Genomic DNA, 24,594 nt, shown 5'->3' on the forward strand with positions numbered 1-24,594 from the left:
ATATAGCCGAGGGCCGCTCTCCCGATTAGATCCCTACCAGCCCTCTGTAGTGTCTAGGTAGGTGTGCGTACATATAATTATTATTTGTACTTTATAATTATTTTCTCTTAGCATGTTACTATTATGTATGTGTATATTTTAAATTAGTGTAGATTATTACTCTGGGGCATGAATGTTTCTGTATGTATGGGTATGTATGTGTATATGCGCATATGTAGATATGTATGGGTGTGTGTGTGTATATGTATATTTTTAAACATATACCTTTATATGTATTTTTAGGGGATGTGTGTGTGTGTGTATGTGTTTGTATGTGTGTATGTGTATGTATGTATATATGTGTGTCTGTATGTATGTATGTATGTATATGTATGTATATATATATATATATATATATATATATATATATATATATATATATATATATGTATATGGGTAAGTATGTGTATGTGTGTGTATGTATACATGTATATATATAACCTTTTTATTTATTTATTTTCTGACTGGGGGATACGTTTAATTTAGAAAAATTCTTGTTTCCGATCTAACCCACAATATGTAAATGTACGGCTGTCTAAGTTGGTTGCTGATGGTTCATGTTTAGACCGGCAGTGCTTAGCAAAATAATCTTGTGATGCTATATCTTGCTTATCTCAGGGATAGATAGACCCAAGATGACGCTTAAGTGCGCAATATGTTTAGGTTGAAACTTATTCTCTTTAGGTTTATTAGATGCTAATTGGACACTTTATTCGCGGGAGCCTCCTCAGTTCATATGTTAGTAGAAGTTCTAGGATAGTGAGAGGTGAACGTACAGTTGGGATTTTATTTCTGTTTCACCTCTTGTTCGAGGTCGCGCCGTGCTTTTTTGGCATCGGCCAGACAATGTGTTTATTATTTTTATTTTTATTTTATTTTCTCTCCTATTTGTGTATGCCTGTTAAAGGTGGGTTGGGCGGGGGGGTAAATAGTGGGGAAAGTAGGGGAACAGGGTGGGAAGTAAAGGGGCTTGCAGGGGGGGAGGGGCTGGTTGGATACTGCTCGGGTGTAGCTGCTACATATGCTGATCGTGATGGTTTGGTGCGCTTTCTTACCTTTTTATTGAGTTACAAGTTATGCAGGCCACCATAGGAACTACAAATGAGAGGGGGGCGGGGCTCACATTCACTTCCTGGAATGTCAGGGGCTTAAACGAACCAATTAAGAGAGGCAAGGTCCTAGCCCACTTGAAAGCACTCTCGTCTGATATTATATTTTTGCAAGAAACCCATCTGAAAAATAATGCTCACAGCAGACTTAAATGTAGGTGGGTGGGGCAAGTGTATCACTCTAACTTCTCTGCCAAAACGAGAGGCACAGCGATTCTGGTACGGAAAGGAATTCCCTTTCTACATAAAACCACTATTGTGGATAAAGAGGGTCGTTATGTGATCGTAATAGGAGAGATCCACTCTACTTCTGTAACTCTACTAAATATCTATGGGCCAAACATTGATAACCCCTCTTTTTTCAAAAGAGTCCTTGCCCTGATTCCAGATATCTCCCATACTAATCTGATCATTGGAGGGGACCTTAACTGCGTGCTAGACCAATATTTGGACAGATCCTCTACCCGGCGAACCCCCACCTCCTATTCAAGTGAATTCTTGAATACCTACATAAAGAATTCTAACTTATTTGATATATGGAGGATCACTAACCCTACGGGCAGGGAATACTCCTTTCACTCTCATGTTCACAATGTTTATACTCGAATTGACTACTTTTTGGTTGATGCTAAACTACTCCCCTATACCTGTAATGTGAAGTATCATGATATTATAATCTCGGACCACAGTCCACTCACCTTCTCCCTGAGATTGGGTGATATGGTACCAAACGAGAGGGTCTGGAGGTTAAATCCTCAGCTCCTCACAGAACCAACATTCTGTGAACATCTTAAAGACCAAATAACATTTTTCTTTGATACCAACGACAACACAGAGACTTCCCCAGCATTACTGTGGGAAACACTTAAGGCTTATTTGAGAGGCTGTATCATCTCCTATCAGACTGCCAGGAGTAGGCAAAACAAGGGAAAATTGGTAGAACTGGAGGGACAAATTCACTTACTGGATAGGGAGAATGCTAGACATCCATCTATGGAGAAACATAAAAAAATTACCTCTTTAAAATTTGAATATAATCAGACTCTCTCAGCTAAAATTGCTAAATCTTTTCTCTACGCCAAGCAAAAATATTTTGAGTTTGGTGACAAACCACACAAATTACTCGCCAGACAACTTCGAAAAATTGTGAGTGACCGAATGATTCACAAAGTTAAGTCTGCATCTGGGGAATTACTCTCTTCCCCCAAAGACATCAATGACAGATTCCGTCAGTTTTATGAGACTCTATATACATCTAAAGCCGATTCTAACCCCTTAATTATGCAAAACTTTTTGGATGACTGTAATCTTCCTGCCCTGAACCAGGAAGATTCTAACTTCCTGAATAAGGAAATATCTCTTGAAGAAATTCGAGAAACAATCAAAACTCTAAAGAGTGGCAAGACCCCGGGCCCAGATGGATACCCGGGTGAATTCTATAAAACATTCAGCAACATGCTCTCTCCCTACCTGCACAAAATGTTGGTTCAGTCCAGAGAGGATGGAGCTCTCCCATCTACTTTGGATGAAGCATTCATTACAGTTATACATAAGAAGGGTAAAGATCCGGAAGAGGTAGGGTCATACAGACCAATATCCCTCCTCAATACAGACCAAAAGATTTTAGCAAAAACCCTGGCTAACAGGCTTAGCACTTTAATTGGCAAACTGGTCCATTCGGACCAGACCGGCTTTATCCCGAACAGAAACTCATTCTTCAATCTCAGGCGCCTCTTCAACATTATGTATTCTCAGAGGTTACCAAACATGGACCTTGCCGTTATATCTCTTGACGCCGAGAAGGCTTTTGACCAAGTTGAGTGGTCCTATCTATTCAAAGTCCTACATAAATTTAATATTGGAGATGGGTTCATAAATTGGATCCAGCTTTTATATAGGAACCCCTGTGCGAGAATACTCACTAACCAATCATTGTCGCCCCGATTTAACCTCTACAGAGGGACAAGGCAGGGTTGTGCGCTGTCGCCGATGCTCTTCGCCCTAATCATTGAACCTCTCGCTCAGACGATTAGATCTGATGCAGCAATACACGGCTATAATACTAAAGATACTCTAAATAAGATTTCCCTATACGCAGATGACATTCTCCTCTATGTAACAGAACCCCAAGCTAGTATTCCAGCTATTCTTGATGTGATTAATTTGTTTGGTACCTTCTCGGGATACAGAATAAATTGGAACAAGAGTGAATTAATGCCCATACGGTTACAAAACACCTCCTGGCTAGAACATCTTCCACTTAAGTTATCTTCAGAAAAATTTACCTATCTAGGAATTGTAGTTACCAAACAATATTCCTTACTATTTAAAGAGAATTTCCCCTCGCTGATGCAAAAACTAAAAACAAACATACAATTTTGGAGAACTCTCCCAATTTCTCTGCTCGGAAGAATTAATGCCATTAAAATGGTCTTCCTCCCACAACTGCTCTACCTATACCAGAACATCCCAGTATTCATACCTAAATCCTTTCATAAACAACTGGACTCAATTATCAATCCTTTCATCTGGGATTATAAAACACACAGGATAGGTAAAAAACACCTCTGCAAATCCAAGATGGAAGGAGGACTGTCTCTCCCAAATTTTATATTTTATTATTGGGCCGCTAACCTCCGTGCGGTTACGTTTTTGCTGGATGACGCACGTCCGTCACCCACCTGGCTTAGTATGGAGCGTGAGGAGTGTCACCCCTTCTCTATTGGTGCTGTGATTTTGTCGCCTGTCAATCTGGAGAGGTCACTTTATCGTAACAATCCTATTATACATAGCACAGTCCGAATCTGGAAGCAAATTAAAACCCACTTTGAGCTTAGACCAATGTCATTCATGCTCCCTGTTGCCAGGAACCCCTCCTTTGCCCCCTCCAACCTTGATAACACCTTTGAGCAATGGGGAGAGTTGGGGATAAGTACCATAGGGGATTTATATATAGAAGGGACCTTTGCTTCCTTTGATTTGCTGAGGGAAACTTATAATCTTCCCAGAAATAACTTTTTCAGATACCTACAAATCAGAGACTATGTTAGGAAACACCTCCCAACATTTGGGAACGCTAAGCCTTCCATGTTTGACGGATGCATAAAAACATCCCCCACCTCAGACAAACTGATATCTCGTTTATATGACTCTTTTCAATCGGTTAGCACACCCTCTACAGAGGCCATTAAGGCAAAATGGGAGGAAGAACTAGGGACTGACATTTCGATGGCAGACTGGGAAGATAGCTTGGAGTATATCCACACCTGCTCCATTAACTCCAGACATCGGCTCATACAATTCAAGGTATTACACAGATTACACTATTCCAAAACCAAACTGCATAGGATATTTCCTGATACATCCCCTTTGTGTGATAAATGTCAGGCTGCACAGGGTACACTTCTCCACTGCTTTGCCCTATGCTCTAGCTTGCATGGTTACTGGTGTGGAATTTTTAGGATCCTCTCTGAAGTTCTGGAGACTTCAATTGACCCAGACCCGCTTCTGATAATCCTGGGAGTGTCTGATTCCCTAATCGGACTAACCAACCCCCAAAAACAACTCATCTCTTACAGTCTCATTTCGGCAAAAAAACTAATCTTGTTGTTCTGGAAAAAGAGGGAAGCGCCCACTACCAAATTATGGCTCAGCGAATTGGCAAACACTGTACACTTAGAAAGGATTAGATATATTCTGAACAATAAATTATTAACATTTGATCAAATCTGGCAGCCTTTCCTCTCTTACTTGGACCATTCGGCGCTGTGAATTTGTACTTTTTAACGCACTCTCCATTGTAATATTTTAATCCACCTCTGGGCAGCACGTGCTGGCACCGCCACCCGAGCAGCGGGGAGGGGTATAAGGGGAAGGGATAAGGGGGGGGAGGGATAAAGGGGGGGAATAAGGGGGGGTGACACCCACCCTCTTTCTTTCTACCTGTCCTTGTTTTGTATGTCTTGTTTTGTAATAATTGTTTTGTACCCAGAACTCTGGATCTTTTTATTTCTGTCTGCTCTTTTATGTTTAGTTAAAAATTGTATACCTGCCTTTCATACCTATACACCATTCCTGTGTGTGTTCAATAAAAATATTTGAACGAAACAGTGCTTTCAGAGATTCAGCTGACCAAGTTCACAAGATGACCAAAAATAGTGACAAACAATACTGTACCTTTTGATAGTAGAAAAGAAACAGTGAACTGCATTTAAAAACATATATTTTAAAAATACAAATTACTTTACTTAAAGACAGTCACCTTATTGGAGGGTGCTACCAATAAACTGCCTGGACCTAAAACCAGCAAAGTCTCGCCAAACAAACCAACTGAAAATAAATGCAGTGGTTTTACCTAATGCAAATCTTTAATATTGTCACACATGAATAACTTACTGATGGTCAAACTCAAAACATACCATTCAAAATAATCAACCACACCCCAAACATTTCTTCAAGACAGCATGGTCACAAAAGGGTTTCTCACATAAATAAACCAACCACATCAACACCATACAGCCTATACACACAAATGACCTTCCAGGTAAATAAATAAAATAAAATAAATTACAAATATACATTTAAAAAAAAAGAAAAAGAATTCAACTAAATATAAAAATGTTAAAATTTAAAAAAAAATCTCACCTGAACATGACCACGGGGTGCTTTTATACATTTCCTGCATGTCCTCCCCTAATAATGGTGCCCAGGGAAACACTGACAAAGACTTTGGTTCCTAGCCTGTCACAATATTCTTCAGTTACAAGATTGTAACTGAATTAGGTTCAGGTGAGTGTTATGGGGATGCCCATCTACTGTGGGACTCGGGTTAAAGAGCAGGCTGAGACTGTGGGGCAGAGGCAGAGATACAGTTCAGTTTAAGAGTCTTTATAGATTCAGGTAATGGAGATGATACATGGCAGGGAATGATTTACAGTTGACATGAAACATGTCTTGAATTGAGACTTGGTTTGCTAGCTAGCCAGGTTTCCTGGGTAGTTTGAACACAGTCTGTGACGTGGTTAGCCCTTGTGGCATGATAGTCCCGGGCTTGTGTCTGTTTAAATCTCTGCTTTTTGTTGCTGTTTCCTTCGGCCCTGCGAGCTGTGCTGGGCTGGAATTGCGTGGAGTACTTTTTTCACTCCCTATTATGTCTATCTTCGATAAGCCTTGAGAAAATTGAGACATGGATTGTGTATGTGTGCCACTCAGAGGGTGAATAGACAAGACACCGGTTTGTGTCAAGAACTGCAATGCTACTGTGTTTTTCACACTTAAGTTTCCTGTGTGTATCAAGAATGGTCCACCACCCACAGGACATCCAGCCAGCTTGACACAACTGTGGAAAGCATTGGAGACAACATGGGCCAGCATCCCGGTGGAACGCTTTCGACCCCTTGTATAGTCCATCCGATGAAGTGAGGCTGTTCTGAGGGCAAGGGGGGGGCACTACATTAGGTAGGTATTCCTAATTCCTAATGTTTGGTATACTCAGTGTATGTAGCCTTAGATATAAAGTTAATGAAGTCAATAACTTGCTAACATCAAATAACATTCATATACTGGCCATCTCTGAAATGTACTTAGATAACTATTTGATGATACAGCAGTAGCAATACAAGGATATAACATCTACAGAAAATACAGGAATGCCTATGTGGGAGGTGTTGCAGTACATGTTCAGAGTAATATTCCTGTAAAGCTTAGAGGATCTCATGTCAAATGTTAAAGTATTGTGGTTCACCTGCCTCACCTAAACATATTATGGGGTGCTGCTATATGCCACCAAGGGCTAACAGTCAGTATTTGGATAATATGTCTATAATCAAATCAAACTCTAATTTTATGTCACATGCGCCGAATACAACAGGTGTACACCTTACAGTGATTTCCTTACTTACAAGCCCTTAACCAACAATGCAGTTTTAATAAAAATACAAAAAAAAAATTACAATTAAAGCAACAAATAATTTAAGAGCAGCAGTAAAATAACAATAGCGAGGCTATATACAGGGGGGTACCGGTACAGAGTGCGGAGGTAGCGGTTAGTCGAGGTAATTGAGGTAATATGTACATGTAGGTAACGTTATTAAAGTTACTTTATTAAAGTATAATGCTTGATAGTGTGTGTGATAAGAGGTCTGTTTTCTGGGTGACCTGAACATTGACTGGTTTGCAACTAGCGGTCTTCTCAAGAGAAGAGCTTCTAACTGTGACTAATTCCTGTAATAGGACCCAGGTTATCACTCAACCATCTAGAGTGGATACCAATAGTGTTGGATCTGTGACATTCATTTGTATTGATCATACAAAATTATTTCGCTGAACTCTTTTGATGAAGATGTAAAACAAATGATGTTGGTCTGATGTGTATGAGGAAGGGAATCCAGATGCAGCACTGGAAGTATTTGTAAAATGATTCATGCCAATTGTTAACAAGCATGCTCCTGTTAAGAAATTAACTGTGAAAACTGTTACAGCTCTCTGGATTGATGATGAATTGAACAATTGTGGTTCAAAGAAAGTATGCAAAAGTCAGGCTGCTCAGCTGATTGGTTGACATAGTGTAAATTGAGACATTTTGTGACTTAACCTAACAAAGAAATAAGACATTTTACTACCGAAAAAAGATAAATGACATAAAACACAATGTAAAAAGACTTTGGAGTACCTTAAATATCAAGGGCAGAAAACCTAATTAATCTACATTGTTCATTGAAGTTGATGGTTCATTTGTAACAAATTGTTTTGATATTATCACTTCAATGACTATTTCACTAGTAAAGGGGAAAAGCTCAGAAGTGACATTGTAACATTGAACCATCATATTTGTGAATAAGATATCTAATAATGAAAGAGAAGGATTGCTGTTTTGAAATTTGGTCAAGTTTGTGTGGGAGAGGTGGAAAAGCTATTGTTATACATAAATAATTCTAAGCCGATAGGTACTGTATAGACAACCATGATGGGAAACTATTGAGAATGGTAGCAGACTTGTATTGCCACAAGGGCTGTTGCGGTGAACATATTGCCGGTCCACCGGCAATCATGAGTCATGACTGCAGTAAAATTCCATGTGACCATTGAGTCATTATGATTTCCTCTTATGCACTCTGGTCTTGCATTGGTAGTACCAGTTGCTAACGGCCTGGTAGTCAGGGCTCCATTGTCCCTCTAACCACTCTGACATCAATGCAAATGCAATGGAAAATCACCTCAAAAAATTCATCAAAACAAAATGTGCTTTTAAAACTCACCTCACTGTGATTGATACATTTGAAGAAAGGTTGAAACTGAGTGGATTACATTGTCAACAAAATGTACAGCGCTTTCTATGGTGATGAATAATTAAACACACCCATATGCATAGGTTTATATGAGCCCAAGCCCCCAAAAAAGCTGAATTAAAATAATGATTGTGCCATTATACAATACATAGCCTACAGCATATTACGCAGAAAAACATAAAACAAAACTGATTTAAGATCTCTTTGGTACATAATTGGTCTAGCCTATACTCCAAAAGCTACAAAAGTAAGTAAATAGCCGTATTAGACTGAAATATGTAAAGGTAATTTCGTCAAACTTGTGAGGCTCTCAACGCTCATTAGTTGCTCATTCAACATATTTGCTGCTACTTCACGCAAGCCTGTTTTAAATGTCTCTCATCCTAACTGTTTTATATTCCCCCGAGACCAACCAGAAGTGTTTCCTTGGTCACATATTTCCAGATTTTCATAATATCAGCCACACTTGTGGTCTCTCCTTTCGAGGTCAACAAATTATACTAGAGTAAAAAGAATAGGCTAGGTGCTGCTGGTGCGCTTCAATTAGCTTGTTCAATGCGGGCTTGCAGTGCTGCCAGAGCGCACCTGAACGTCACTCCACCACTTCTCACTCATCTAATAGCCCAAAGTTAGCTGAATCAATGTCTTGGAAGATCACAAATATATTCATTAGTATTCTATATAACAGAAACAAATGTAACAGTATAGTGTTACTGTTACACCAAAAACACTACCTAATTTCTTATGAGATTTAGGATGGTTAGATGAATAGTCCAACAACAACAAAATCTCATGCGGCGAAAACTCAACCACGCCCAAATGTCGGCTACTAGGCAGAATGTGCTTGGATTGAAACAAAATACAGGAAGGCTAAATAGTTTCTTAACACCATCTGCCCTAATTTGCTCACAAAACAGTTATTCAACTGCAAGAAGTTCTAAATGCATATTCTGTGTGGGCTGCCCCAGATAAAATTCATGTAGGCTGCACTGTCCCGCAAAATCATCCTGTTGTCCCACATTTTGGTATTTTAAATGTAGTCACCATACCTGCGGGAAACTGGCCTACATGATGACATGTCCCCCCCCCCCCCCCCCTGTCCCGGTTCCTGCCCATTTGATAATGGACCATTCTGAATGAAAACTATTTTCACATATTATTAAAGACAAGATTAAATGATGTGAAAATTTGATCACTTCATGAGAGAGAAAAAAAGATTGTGCAGCCTGAGGTAAGGAACAGAGCGCAAGCTATTTTTGCGGCTTTCTCAAATCATCAATAGCCTAAAGTCGCATCATGAAGCCCATAGATCTTTTGATTTCTAAGGCATTCTAAGGTTTGCAGTATTCACAACTAAAGTTGCCAAACAACTCTAAATCTATCTTCGGACTAGTTTCAAATAACCACTTTTATGCTCAACCACTTCATGCGCGTGATCTTGCACTGGAATGCAAAAAAAAATCCTTTCTATTTGATTCATCTCAGTTAAATTACATTCTTACTACAAAATCATGTAATATAAAATAACGGCACAGGACTTATACACAAATCTTGTCAGCTAAATGAACAAGCCTACAGCCATGGCACTTGGCCAGATAACATACAGTAGGCCAACTCATATTCTGTTCTTCTGAAATACATTTTCTTCATATCATAATGTTTCTTTAGACCTGGCTAAAATAAATAATGGATTTATTGTATGGTGTATATTATTTGATTTATATGACTTTTTAAAATGTAGATGTTCCAAAGGCGTGCATCAGCAGCTTGCATGGAGGCCTGGAGATGCTAAACGTGTTTACTGGTGTTACAATTACTGTGAGACTTTCAGCATGTACATAGAGAAGGGCACTCAACTTGTACTACACGGACTCAGCTGACAGATGAGTGGTTAAAATAAATGGATAACAAGATGATAGTTGGAGCTGTATTGCTAGATTTCAGTGCAGCCTTTGATGTTATTGATCATAAATTGTTATTGAAGAAACTCACTTGCTATGGCTTTACATTATCTGCCATCACATGGTTGGAGAGTTACTTGTCCAATAGAACCCAGAGTGTTCTTCAATGCAAACTTCTTTAATATCAGATATGTACAGTGTGGTGTCCATCAGGGCAGTTGCCTTGGGCCATTACTTTTCTCTATTTTTACAAGTGATTCGCCACTGGTCTTACACAAAGCTAGAATGACTATGGATGCGGATGATTCCACATGTCAGCACCCAAAGCCAGTGAGCTCACTGACATTCAAAATCAGGAGTTACAGACAGTATCAGAATGGGTGATTTCAATAATAAACTGGTCTTAAATACATCCACAACTAAAACCATTGTATTTGGTTTAAAACGTTCTCTAAGACCTAATTCTCAACTGGAGTGTATAAAGGATGTGACCATTGAGCAAGTCGACGAAGCTAAACTCCTAGGTATAACATTGGATGGACAATTATCATGGTCAAGTCATATTAACAAAGTTGTTGTGAAGACGGGGAGGGGTATGTTCTGCGTTTTTGACACAAAAATCAACTGTACTAGTTGTTCAGGCTCTGGTCTTCTCCCATCTTGATTACTGATAGTTAATATGGTCAAGTGCAGCAAAGAAAGACCTAGCAAAGCTGCAGCTGGCTCAGAACAGACCAGGACACCTTGTCCTTAACTGCACATACAGAACCAACAACATGCATACCAGTCTTTCCTGATTGAGGGTTGACGAGAGATGAACTGATTCTCTTCTAGTTTTTATAAGAAACATTACTGTAATGAAAATTCCAGATTGTCTGCATAATCAAATAACATTCAGTTCAGACACCCTTACATACCCCACAAGACATGCCACCAGGGGTCTCTTCACAGTCCACAAGTGAAAAGATAATTCACGGCAATGCACAGTATTATACAGAGCTCCCTTCCATCTCCAATTACTCAAGCAAACAGCAAAATTACCTTTCAAAAAAGATTAAACAACATCTCACAGCAGGGACTGCGATGGTACACATGTAAACACACGCACACACAGACACACTCTAATACACACATTTTATATACACTGCTCAAAAAAATAAAGGGAACACTTAAACAACACAATGTAACTCCAAGTCAATCACACTTCTGTGAAATCAAACTGTCCACTTAGGAAGCAACACTGATTGACAATACATTTCACATGCTGTTGTGCAAATGGAATAGACAACAGGTGGAAATTATAGGCAATTAGCAAGACACCCCCAATAAAGGAGTAGTTCTGCAGGTGGTGACCACAGACCACTTCTCAGTTCCTATGCTTCCTGGCTAATGTTTTGGTCACTTTTGAATGCTGGCGGTGCTTTCACTCTAGTGGTAGCTTGAGACGGAGTCTACAACCCACACAAGTGGCTCAGGTAGTGCAGCTCATCCAGGATGGCACATCAGTGCAAGCTGTGGCAAGAAGGTTTGCTGTGTCTGACAGCGTAGTGTCCAGAGCATGGAGGCGCTACCAGGAGACAGGCCAGTACAGCAGGAGACGTGGAGGAGGCCGTAGGAGGGCAACAACCCAGCAGCAGGATCGCTACCTCCGCCTTTGTGCAAGGAGGAGCAGGAGGAGCACTGCCAGAGCCCTGCAAAATGACCTCCAGCAGACCACAAATGTGCATGTGTCTGCTCAAACGGTCAGAAACAGACTCCATGAGGGTGGTATGAGGGCTCAACGTCCACAGGTGGGGGTTGGCTTACAGCCCAACACCGTGCAGGACATTTGGCATTTACCAGAGAACACCAAGATTGGCAAATTCGCCACTGGCGCCCTGTGCTCTTCACAGATGAAAGCAGGTTCACACTGAGCACATGTGACAGACGTGACAGAGTCTGGAGACGCCGTGGAGAACGTTCTGCTGCCTGCAACATCCTCCAGCATGACCGGTTTGGCGGTGGGTCAGTCATGGTGTGGGGTGGCATTTCTTTGGGGGGCCGCACAGCCCTCCATGTGCTCTGACTTCCATTAGGTACCGAGATGAGATCCTCAGACCCCTTGTGAGACCATATGCTGGTGCGGTTGGCCCTGGGTTCCTCCTAATGCAAGACAATGCTAGACCTCATGTGGCTGGAGTGTGTCAGCAGTTCCTGCAAGAGGAAGGCATTAATGCTATGGACTGGCCCGCCCGTTCCCCAGACCTGAATCCAATTGAGCACATCTGGGACATCATTTCTCGCTCCATCCACCAACGCCACGTTGCACCACAGACTGTCCAAGAGTTGGCGGATGTTTTAGTCCAGGTCTGGGAGGAGATCCCTCAGGAGACCATCCGCCACCTCATCAGGAGCATGCCCAGGCGTTGTAGGGAGGTCATACAGGCACGTGGAGGCCACACACACTACTGAGCCTCATTTTGACTTGTTTTAAGGACATTACATCAAAGTTGGATCAGCCTGTAGTGTGGTTTTCCACTTTAATTTTGAGTGTGACTCCAACTCCAGATCTCCATGGGTTGAAACATTTGATATCCATTGATAATTTTTGTGTGATTTTGTTGTCAGCACATTCAACTATGTAAAGAAAAAAGTATTTAATAAGAATATTTCATTCAGATCTAGGATGTGTTATTTTAGTGTTCCCTTTATTTTTTTGAGCAGTGTATATACAGTTGAAGTCGGAAGTTTACATAAACTTAGGTTGGAGTCATTTAAACTCGTTTTATGTCTTGTTAACGAACTATAGTTTTGGCAAGTCGGTTAGGACATCTACTTTGTGCATGACACAAGTAATTTTTCCAACAATAGTTTACAGACAGATTATTTCACTTATAATTCACTGTATCACAATTCTAGTGGGTCAGAAGTTAACATACACTATTTTGACTGTGCCTTTAATCAGCTTGGAAAATGGCAGAAAATGATGTCATGGCTTTAGAAGCTTCTGATAGGCTAACTGACATCATTTGAGTCAATTGGAGGTGTACCTGTGGATGTATTTCAAGGCCTACCTTCAAACTCAATGCCTCTTTTCTTGACATCATGGGAAAATCACAATAAATCAGCCAAGACCTCAGAAAAACAATTGTAGACCTCCACAAGTCTGGTTCATCCTTGGGAGCAATTTCCAAAACGCCTGAAGGTACCACATTCATCTGTACAAACAATAGTACACAAGTATAAACACCATGGGACCACGCAGCCGTCATACCGCTCAGGAAGGAGACGCGTTCTGTCTTCTAGAGATGAACGTACTTTTGTGCGAAAAGTGCAAATAAATCCCAGAACAACAGCAAAGGACCTTGTGAAGATGCTGGAGGAAACAGGTACAAAGGTATCTATATCCACAGTAAAAACTAATCCTATATCGACATAACCTGAAAGGCCGCTCATAAAGGAAGAAGCCACTGCTCCAAAACCGCCATAAAAAAGCCAGACTACTGTTTGCAACTGCACATGGGGACAAAGATCGTACTTTTTGGAGAAATGTCCTCTGGTCTGATGAAACAAAAATAGAACTGTTTGGCCATAATGACCATCGTTATGTTTGGAGGAAAAAGGGGGAGGCTTGCATGCCAAAGAACACCATCCAAACCGTGAAGCACGGGGGTGGCAGCGTCATGGTGTGTGGGTGCTTTGCTGCAGGAGGGACTGGTGCACCTCAAAATAGATGGCATCATGAGGTAGAACAATTATGTGGATATATTGAAGCAACATCTCAAGACATCAGTCAGGAAGTTAAAGCATGGTCGCAAATGGGTCTTCCAAATGGACAATGACCCCAAGCACGCTTCCAATGTTGTGGCAAAATGGCTTAAGGACAACAAAGTCCAGATATTGGAGTGGCCATCACAAAGCCCTGACCTCAATCCCATAGAAAATGTGTAGGCAGAACTGAAAAAGTGTGTTAAAGCAAGGAGGCCTACAAACCTGACTCAGTTACACCAGCTCTGTCAGGAGGAATGGGCCAAAATTCACCCAACTTATTGTGGGAAGCTTATGGAAGGCTACCCGAAACGTTTGCCCCAAGTTTAACAATTTAAAGGCCATGTTACCAAATACTAATTGAGTGTATGTAAACTTCTGACCCACTGGGAATGTGATGAAAGAAATAAAAGCTTAAATAAATCATTCTCTACTATTATTCTGACATTTCACATTCTTAAAATAAAGTGGTGATCCTAACTGACCTAAAACAGGGAATTTTTTACTCTGATTAAATGTCAGGAATTGTGAAAAACTGAGATTAAATGTATTTGGCTAAGGTGTATGTAAACCTCCGACTTCAACTGTATATATATTTTGCATTGTTGTTTTTTAAGTTTGTGTTTGTGCTTGTCTATCAGTACATCAGTGTTTTGTTACTTATCATGCTTTTAGTTTTTCGTGGACCCCAGGAAGTATAGCTGCTGCCTCTGCAAAAGCCAATGGGGATACAAATAAATTAACAAATAAATATTCTCTGGGTGAGGTGTTCCCTTCATTAAACAGTAACTAGCATAGTCTGGTAGTTGTGCCATTTTAGCTAACCCTAGTTGGCAGGTGTTACTAAAATATACTACAGTCATGTGCACAAACACTACAGTAAATACTACATTATACTACAGTAATGTCCACAAACACTACATTGAATACTATAGTATTCTACAGTCATGTCCGCAAAACACTACAGTGAAAACGACAGTAAAGTCCGCAAAAACACAATGAATACTATAGTATACTACAGTCATGTCTTCAAAAATACTACAGTGAATACTATAGTATACTACAGTCATGTCCGGAAAAACGCTACAGTAAATATTATAGTATATACAGTAATGTTCGCAAAAGCACTTCAGTGAATACTATAGTATATAAATACAGTAATACTACAGTATTTAGACCATAGTATGCTATAGTATTTTTTTCATGTGAGTTGTTTGATGTGCTACTGTTTTCAATCAGATAGGACTAATATCATTTGGAAGTGGATGATTCCTTCAAAGATGAAGAAAGTCTCCATTCCATTCTCTCTATTGAACCCCTGGATGTGTGCTTGGAGAAAGTAAGTCAGGTAGTGCTAATACATCTTGGACTCCACACACACCAATGGCAAAATAACCGCAGAACAGTTGGAGCATGATACAGAGATATAGTTTTATTGATTGTTTTTTTCCCTTTGAAAATATGCATGCAGTCCTTTGGCCCAGGGAGAAGTTTTTCAAAGCATGTGGGACACTGAGTGGAAAGATTTTAGAACATTCCAAACTCTGTTGTCGTAATGCGGCATACTTTTTTTATGACGAGGCATTTTTTTATCAACCATTCTCTCACAAAAGCCTGCGTCATACGGCTGGAGAAGTACATTTATGCTGACTGATAGTCCGAGTCATGGAAGTAAACACGTTTCAATTTCATGACAGTTTGAGATCTGAGCTGCTCTTATATCAACGGTCCACCATAAAACCAAGGTCAAACCATTCTATTTATTTTGTTGCTGAACAATTTATCTTTTGAACGTTATTTGGACATCAACAGATCTTTCATCTTACAGTTAAGTCGACATAAGTTTACTACCTTACTATTCTATATGCATATTAAGAACGCAGTGTGTGTGAGGTGTTGTCACTCATCCACTCTAGCCAACATTCAACAGAAGAAGAATGACATCCTTGATTAATCAGTGCAATTGCTGCCGTGGGGAGATTGATGTGTCTTGTGTAGAATTTACCTTGGCTATAGCAGCGCTTCAAAGATTCATGAGGGAAGAAGGGAGACGGGATCAGAGGGGCAATCAAGATGCTGGGGTCCGTCTCTATTGAAACAGACTCTTAGTATTCCAGCCACATCCAGCCAGAGGAGAGGAGGCAGCGCCAGCGTCTGCACCCACCCATATGAGGGCAGCAAGCTCCTCTGATGAGCTCAGCCCTCGTCTGAACTCAAATCTGGGCTAAATCTCCTGGCCTCCACACAGGTCAGTCGATGACCAGGGGATGGGATGGTTGCGGTGACAACGAGTGTGAGGGAAACACTTTTTGAAGCCCACCGACCGTTTGCTCTGAAATAGAAACGATTAGGATGCTGCTTTCAGCAGCTAAGAGGTAACATGTGATGGTTTGAGACAGGTCTTTGTGTTTCTCCAGAACTACTACTTTAGAAAGTATTCATACCCCTTGACTTATTCCACATTTTGTTGTGTTAAAGCCCGAATTGAAAATTGATTGCATATTTTTTTTAATCTCACCCATCTACACACAATACCCCATAACAACAAAGTGAAAATATGTTTTTAGAAAATAAAATACAGAAATATCTCATTTATGTAAGTATTCACACCCCTGAGTCAAAACTTTGTGACCTTTGTCAGCGATTACAGCTGTGAGTCTTTATGGGTAAGTCTCTAAGAACTTTCGACACCTGGATTGTGCGACATTTGTCCATTAATATTTTCAGAATTCTTCAAGCTCTGTAAAATTGGTTTTTGATCGTTGCTAGACAATCATTTTCAGGTCTTGCCATACATTTTCAAGTAGACTTAAGTCAAAACTGTAACTCTGCCACTCAGAAACATTCACTGTCTTCTTGGTAAGCAACTCCAGTGTAGATTTGGCCTTGTGTTTTAGGTTATTGTCCTGCTGAAAGGGGAATTCATCTGCCAGTGTCTGGTGAGGAGCAGACTGAACCAGGTTATTCTCTAGTATTTTGTCTGTGCTTAGCTCTATTCCATTTCTTTTTTCATCCTGAAAAACTCCCAGTACTTAATGATTACATGCATCCCCAGAACATGATGCAGCCACTACTATGCTTAAAAATTTGGAGAGAGGTACTCAGTAATGTGTTGTATTGGATTTGCACAGAGCATAACACTGTGTATTCAGGACAAAAAGTTATTTGTAGTGTATGTATCTCTGTATCTTTTGTATCTGACTGGGTGTATTGATACACCATCAAAAATATAATTAATAACTTAACTGTAACGGCAGTCCTCCTCCTCTTCATCTTCGGAAGAGGAGGAGTATTGAGGGAACCAAGGCGCAGCGTAGAGAACAGACATATTTTATTAACGAAACACGAACTTGATTAAACTAACAAAAACAACAAACGGTGTAGACAGACCTAGACGACGTACTTACATAAAACAAGAAAACGCACAAATAGGAACATAGGCTACACAAACCGAACAAACCGTAAACAGTCCAGCGTGGTGTACAGACACAGACACGGAAGACAATCACCCACAACGGACACTGTGACAACGCCTACCTAAATATGACTCTTAATTAGAGGAACGCCAAACACCTGCCTCTAATTAAGAGCCATACCAGGCAACCCAAAACCAACACAGAAACAGAAAACATAGAATGCCCACCCAACCTCACGTCCTGACCAACTAATACACATATCAAACTAACAGAAATAGGTCAGGAACGTGACATTAACCATGCTTAACGGGATATTCAATGTCTGCATTTTTTTACCCATCTACCTATTGGTGCTTTTCTTTGTGAGGCATTGGTAAACCTCCCTGGTCTTGGTGGTTGAATCTGTGTTTGAAATTCACTGCACAACTGAGGGATAATTGTATGTAATTGATCATTGTATGTGTGGGGTACAGAGATGAGGTAGTCATTCTAAAATCATGTTAAACACTATTATTGCAGATAGAGCTGGGCCGGCCACTCATCAGGCAGGATTGGCGGCAGATTGACGAGGGCGGGATTTTCTGAGCTAAACTGACCAAGATGCACCTCCAACAACACATACAACTTCACATAATTCTGCCCAAAAACAATGACAATTTCTCTCAACCAGTGGCATATGGGCTTTTTAGGTGAGTGCTGATGCCGCCCTGGGAAAAGCAGTGCCCACTTATTTATCTTGTCCATTCCCAGCCCGCCTCTCCAAGGTGCTGTTGGATCGCTGTGGTGCTCCACCAACATTCCGTCAAAAAAATTATCTAACATGAAGCAGATATAGCATATGGTAGAAAGAATATGTGGCTTTTTCTGTAGCCTACAGGCTGGAGATAAGATGTATGACAATGTAATAAGACGGAAACGTTTTACACCCAATCAAATAGCCTAACCTAAATGGCGTCCAATCAAATAAAAAATGTACTGACATGCTAACAAACAACATATCCTAAAAACAGGACAGTATGAAATTGTCAAATCAGGCTACTCACAACTGAAGTCCAGGAGGTTCATCCCGTGGGCTAAGTTGTCATGAGTGGTTTGAAGTTTGTTTCCGTACATTTTTTTAAAGCTGATCATAGCGAAAAAGGAAAATACTTCTGCACTTCCCGCTGTGTAAACACATTGCTACTCCTACTGATAGTTGGATAGCTGATATTCAGAGCTTAAATAGCGAAATTGATTAGTCACAGGAATCAGGACTAATAAAGCCAATGCAATTGCCTGTTTTATAGACGGTGGCCCTACTACATGGATGGGAATTCATAAAATTCCATTGTGGCCGACATGGTAGTCTACACCCCAGTTAGCACAGACCAACTAGGACGGACCAAATGTGAACCAGTGATAAATGTCTTTGTTTAGTTCAGATTTTGTTCGGTCTGGACCAGCCTTGATTTGGCCCAAACATAGACATCTATAAATGACGTCTTTTCAACTTTCAGTCCTGAAAATACGTATTTTCAATGTTCGGAAAATACATATGTTCAACTTTCATTCAGAACCAAAAATGTACCTGATTTCAACATCTGGAAAATACATATTTTCACCTTTTCATTCAGTATCTAAATGAAACCTAACTTCAACATAATTTTGCTTGCTGGGACTATTCTAGTAGTTGCGCAATTTTGGGGTCTCCCTAGAGTGGCAGAATGGCCAGGACCATGCAACTTATGTGTTTCACATTTTTACTCCTGAACTTATTTAGGCTTGACATAACAAAGGGGTTGAATACTTATTGACTCAAAGCATTTCATCTTATCATTTTTTATTAATTTGAAAAACATAATTCCACTTTGACATTATGTGTTATTGTGTATAGGCCCGTGACCAAAAAATCTAAATGTAATTCATTTTAAATTCAGGCTGTAACATAACAAAATGTGGAAAAAGTCAAGAGGTGTGAATACGTTCTTAAGGCCATGTATGTCTTCCTTCTGACATTGATTTTGAGGAGTTCTGTAATGTTCCACTTTTCTTAGGATCGTTCTTTTGTTATGCACAGTGTCGTCCTGGAAAATCTTTAAAGGGACATTATCGTGCAGTTCCAACTGTGGTAATAGGGTTATTTTAAAAATTAAATAAATGTTCCTTATAATCCCATGTACTGTTTGTTATTGTATTTATTTTGTGTTTATCGGTTGCAATTATGTACTCTTAATGCTTCCAGCCAAATAAATAACGTATTATACCTCAGGGGGATGATCGAAGCAGCAGTGTTTGAGAAACATTAAGAAACATTCGCATAAAGACTATTTGTTTGATGCAGTGTTGATGTACACCCACTTCCCCAGTGAGAAACAACATACAATCCTTCTGCTGTGCATCCCTTTTTATAATTGAATGGGCGACCCATAGTCAACATTAGAGCAAATAATAGGCAGTGCCTTGGTGAATTATGCAGTGGTGGTCTGAGAGGAACGGCTATCTGGACAGCTCAGGCCTGGCTGGAACAGACGGGGAGTGTTTGATTGCCATGCTCTGTCCACAACTGTCCACAACAGTCTTAATAATAATCAGTAAGTGAGCAAGAGCAGCAGTCGGAGAAGAGGCTCTTCCATCACTCAGGACTGGGAGGGGAAGGGGGCGGGGTTGATAAGGACATCATGTTTGTGTGGCTTGTACGGGGTCTGAATACATACCAGGCACCCAAGGAGGTACAATCAAGTGTTGGTTTTTTTCCTCATACTGAGAGTTTCTAGTCACCGGTTCATGTTTTAAAGCTAAAATCCTTAGTTGCTAAATCGATTTTCGGACTTACACTGAGTGTACAAAACACTAGGAACACCTTCCTAATATTGAATTGCACCCCCTTTTGCCCTCAGAACAGCCTCAATTTGTTGGGGCATGGACTCTGCAAGGTGTTGAAAGTGTTCAACACCGGAATTCTGGCCAATGTTGACTCCAATGCTTCCCACAGTTGTGTCAAATTGGCTGGATGTCCTTTGGGTGGTGGACCATTCTTGATACACACGGGAAACCCAGCTGTGTTGCAGTTCTTGACACAGTCGAACCGGTGCGCCTGGCACCTACTATCATATTCCGTTCAAAGGCACTTAAATATTTGTTATTGCCTATTCACTCTCTGGATGGCACACATACATAATCCATGTCTCAATTGTCTCAAGCCTTAAAAATCATTCTTTAACCTGTCTCCTCCACTTCATCTACACTGATTGAAGTGGATTTAACAGGTAACATTAATATGAGATCATAGCTTCACCTGGATTCACCTGGTCATTCTATGTCATGAAAAGAGCAAATGTTCCTAATGTTTTGTACACTGAGTGTAGATTTGTGTTGACCATGATTAGGGTACAGGAATAGAAGATGATCTGCTAAGCTAAATTAACAAACTAGGGATGCATAGCTCATCACGTGATCCTCAAACCAAAGACTTGTGAGGTTGTTGGTGAATGGAAAAATGCGGAGTCAGGCACAAGACACAGATATGAGTAATAATCCAAATTTACTCAAAATATAAGTAATGTTCCAACAAGGAAAAACACAATATTCCAGAGCACAACAGAACGAACCCACATGACAAACAATAACGCACAAAACAGAGAGGGAAGCCAGAGAGTTAAATAGGAACATTAATTACTAGAATGGAAACCAGGTGTGTATGAATAAGACAAAACAAAACGAAAATGAAACATGGATCGGCGGTGACTAGAAAGCCGGTGACGTCAACCGCCGAACACTGCCCGAACAAGGAGAGGGACCAATTTCGGCAGAAGTCGTGACTTGACGCGCGGCTCCAGCAGCGCGCCGGCCTCGGGGACGACCCGGAGGACGAGGCGGAGGTTGATCCGGATGGAGGCAGTGAAATTCCTGTAGTAATGACGGATCCAGGATGTCCTCCACCAGCACCCAGCATCTCTCCTCCGGACCGTACCCTTCCCACTCCACGAGGTACTGAAGGCCTCTCGCCCGACGTCTTGAGTCCATGATAGCTCGCACAGTATACGCCGGGGCCCCCTCGATGTCCAGATGAACCTCCAGCACCTCAGACTGCTGGAGCGGACCAGCCACCACAGGCCTGAGGAGAGACACATGGAACGAGGGGTTAATACGGTAATCAGGGGGGAGTTGTAACCTATAACAAACCTTGTTCAATCTCCTCAGGAATATAAATGGCCCCACAAACCGCGGACCCAGCTTCCGGCAGGGCAGGCGAAGGGGTAGGTTTCGGGTCGAGAGCCAGACCCGGTCCCCCGGTGCATACACCGGGGCCTCACTGCGGTGGCGGTCGGCACTCGCCTTCTGCCGCCTGATGGCCCGTTGTAGACGCACATGAGCAGCGTCTCATGTCGCTTCCGAGTGCTGAAACCATTCATCCAACGCAGGAGCCTCGATCTGGCTCTGATGCTACAGTGCTAGGACCTAGCACACACTGAAAAGGTGATAGGTTAGTGGAAGAGTGGCGAAGGGAGTTTTGGGCCATCTCATCCCAGGGGAGGAAAACCGCCCACTCCCCCGGCCGGTCCTGGCAATAGGACCGCAGAAACCTACCCACATCCTGGTTGACTCTCTCCACCTGCCCGTTACTCTCGGGGTGAAAACCTGAGGTGAGGCCCAGGCATTCCATAAACGCCCTCCAGACTTTAGACGTGAATTGGGGACCCCAATCAGAAACTATATCCTCAGGCACCCCGTAGTGCCGGAATACATGGGTGAACAGGGCCTCCGCAGTTTGTAGAGCCGTAGGGAGACCGGGCAAAGGAAGGAGACGGCAGGACTTAGAAAACCGATCCACAACGACCAGGATTGTGGTATTACCCCGTGACGGAGGAAGATCCGTCACGAAATCCACCGATAGGTGTGACCACGGTCGTTGTGGAACGGGAAACGGCTGTAATTTCCCTCTGGGCAGGTGTCTAGGTGCCTTGTGCTGTGCGCACACCGAGCAGGAGGAAAAATAAATCCTCATGTCCTTAGCTAACGTGGACCACCAGTACTTCCCAGCAAGACAGCGCACTGTCTGACCGATGCCAGGATGACCAGAGGAGGGTGACGTGTGGGCCCAACAGATCAAACGATCGTGGACATCAAACGAAACGTACAGACGCCCAACTGGACACTGTGGGAGTGGGTTCTGCACGTGACGCTCGCTCGATGTCCGCGTCCACCTCCTATACCACCGGTGCCACCATGCAAGAAGCTGGAATGATGGGAGTGGGATCTGCGGACCGCTCCTCTGTGTCGTACATCCGGGACAGTGCGTCTGCCTTAACGTTCTGGGAACCTGGTCTGTAGGATAGGGTGAAAACAAAGCGGGTGAAAAACATGGCCCACCTCGCCTGGCGAGGGTTCAGTCTCCTAGCTGCCCGAATGTACTCCAGATTGCAGTGGTCAGTCCAAATGAGGAAAGGGTGTTTAGCCCCCTCAAGCTAATGTCTCCATGCCTTCAGAGCCCTGACAACAGCCAACAGCCCCGGTCCCCCACATCATAGTTTCGCTCCGCCGGGCTGAGCCTCTTCGAAAAGAAAGCGCAGGGGCGGAGTTTTAGTGGCGTACCCGAGCGCAGAGACAGCACAGCCCCTATCCCAGCCTCGGACGCGTCCACCTCAACTATGAACGCTAAGGAGGGATCAGGATGAGCCAGCACGGGAGCCGAGGTAAACAGTGCCTTCAGTTGACTAAGAGCCTTGTCTGCCTCAGCTGACCACTGCAGTCGCACCGGTCCCCCCTTCAGCAAGGAGATAATGGGAGCCGCTACCTGACCGAGGTCCCCCCTTCAGCAAGGAGATAATGGGAGCCGCTACCTGACCAAAACCCCGGATAAACCTCCGGTAGTAGTTGGCAAACCCTAAGAACCGCTGCACCTCCTTTACCGTGGTTGGAGTCGGCCAATTACGCATGGCTGAAATGTGGTCATTTTCCATTTCCACCCCTGATGCGGAAAAGCAGTAACCTAGGAAGGAGATGGACTGTTGGAAGAACAGACATTTCTCAGCCTTGACGTACAGGTCATGCTCCAACAGTCGACCAATCACCTTGCGCACCAGAGACACATGCTCGGCGCATGTAGCGGAGTATATTAGAATGTTGTCTATATACACCACTACACCCTGCCCGTGCAGGTCCCTGAAAATCTCATCTATTGGAAGACTGATGGAGCATTCATTAACCCGTACGGCATGACAAGATACTCATAGTGCCCAGATGTGGTGCTAAATGCCGTCTTCCACTCATCCCCCGCCTTGATACGTACCAGGTTGTAAGCGCTCCTGAGGTCCAATTTTGTGAAGAAGCGCGCCCTGTGCAATGACTCTGTCATACTGGCTATGAGAGGTAGTGGGTAACTGTATTTTACCGTGATCTTATTCAAACCTCGATAGTCAATACACGGGCACAAACCTCCATCCTTCTTCTTCACAAAAAAGAAACTCGAGGAGACAGGTGAAATGGAAGGCCGAATGTATCCCTGTCCCAGAGATTCGGTGACATATGTCTCCATAGCCGCTGTCTCCTCCTGTGACAAAGGATACACGTGACTCCTGGGAAGTGCAGCGTCTACCAGGAGATTTATCGCACAATCCCCCTGTCGATGGGGTGGTAAAGGCGAGTGCCAAATCGGCATATTCAGGGGGAATGTGCATGGTGGATACCTGGTTTGGACTCTCAACCATTGTGGCACCTAAGGAAGCACCTACACACCTCCCTGAGCACTGACGGGACCATCACTGGAGAGCCCTCTGTTGCCACGAAATAGTGGGGTCATGAGAGGCCAACCAGGGAAGGCCCAACACAACAGGAAACGCAGGAGAGTCAATCAGAAAGAGACTAATTCTCTCCTCATGACTCTCCTGCGTTATCATACAGAGGTGAGCTATGACCTCCCTGATTAGCCCTGACCCAAAAGGACGACTATCTAAGGCATGTACAGGGAAGGGAACATCAACAGGAACAATAGGGATCCCTAAACTAAGTGCAAAGGTACGGTCAATAAAATTCCCAGCTGCGCCTGAATCTACTAGCGCCTTATGCTGGGAACGCGGGGTAAACTCAGGAAATGCTATATACAACCACGTGTGTGCAA

This window comes from Salvelinus fontinalis, chromosome 27 (genome assembly GCF_029448725.1).
Source record: "Salvelinus fontinalis isolate EN_2023a chromosome 27, ASM2944872v1, whole genome shotgun sequence".
NCBI classification, from domain to species: domain Eukaryota; kingdom Metazoa; phylum Chordata; class Actinopteri; order Salmoniformes; family Salmonidae; genus Salvelinus; species Salvelinus fontinalis.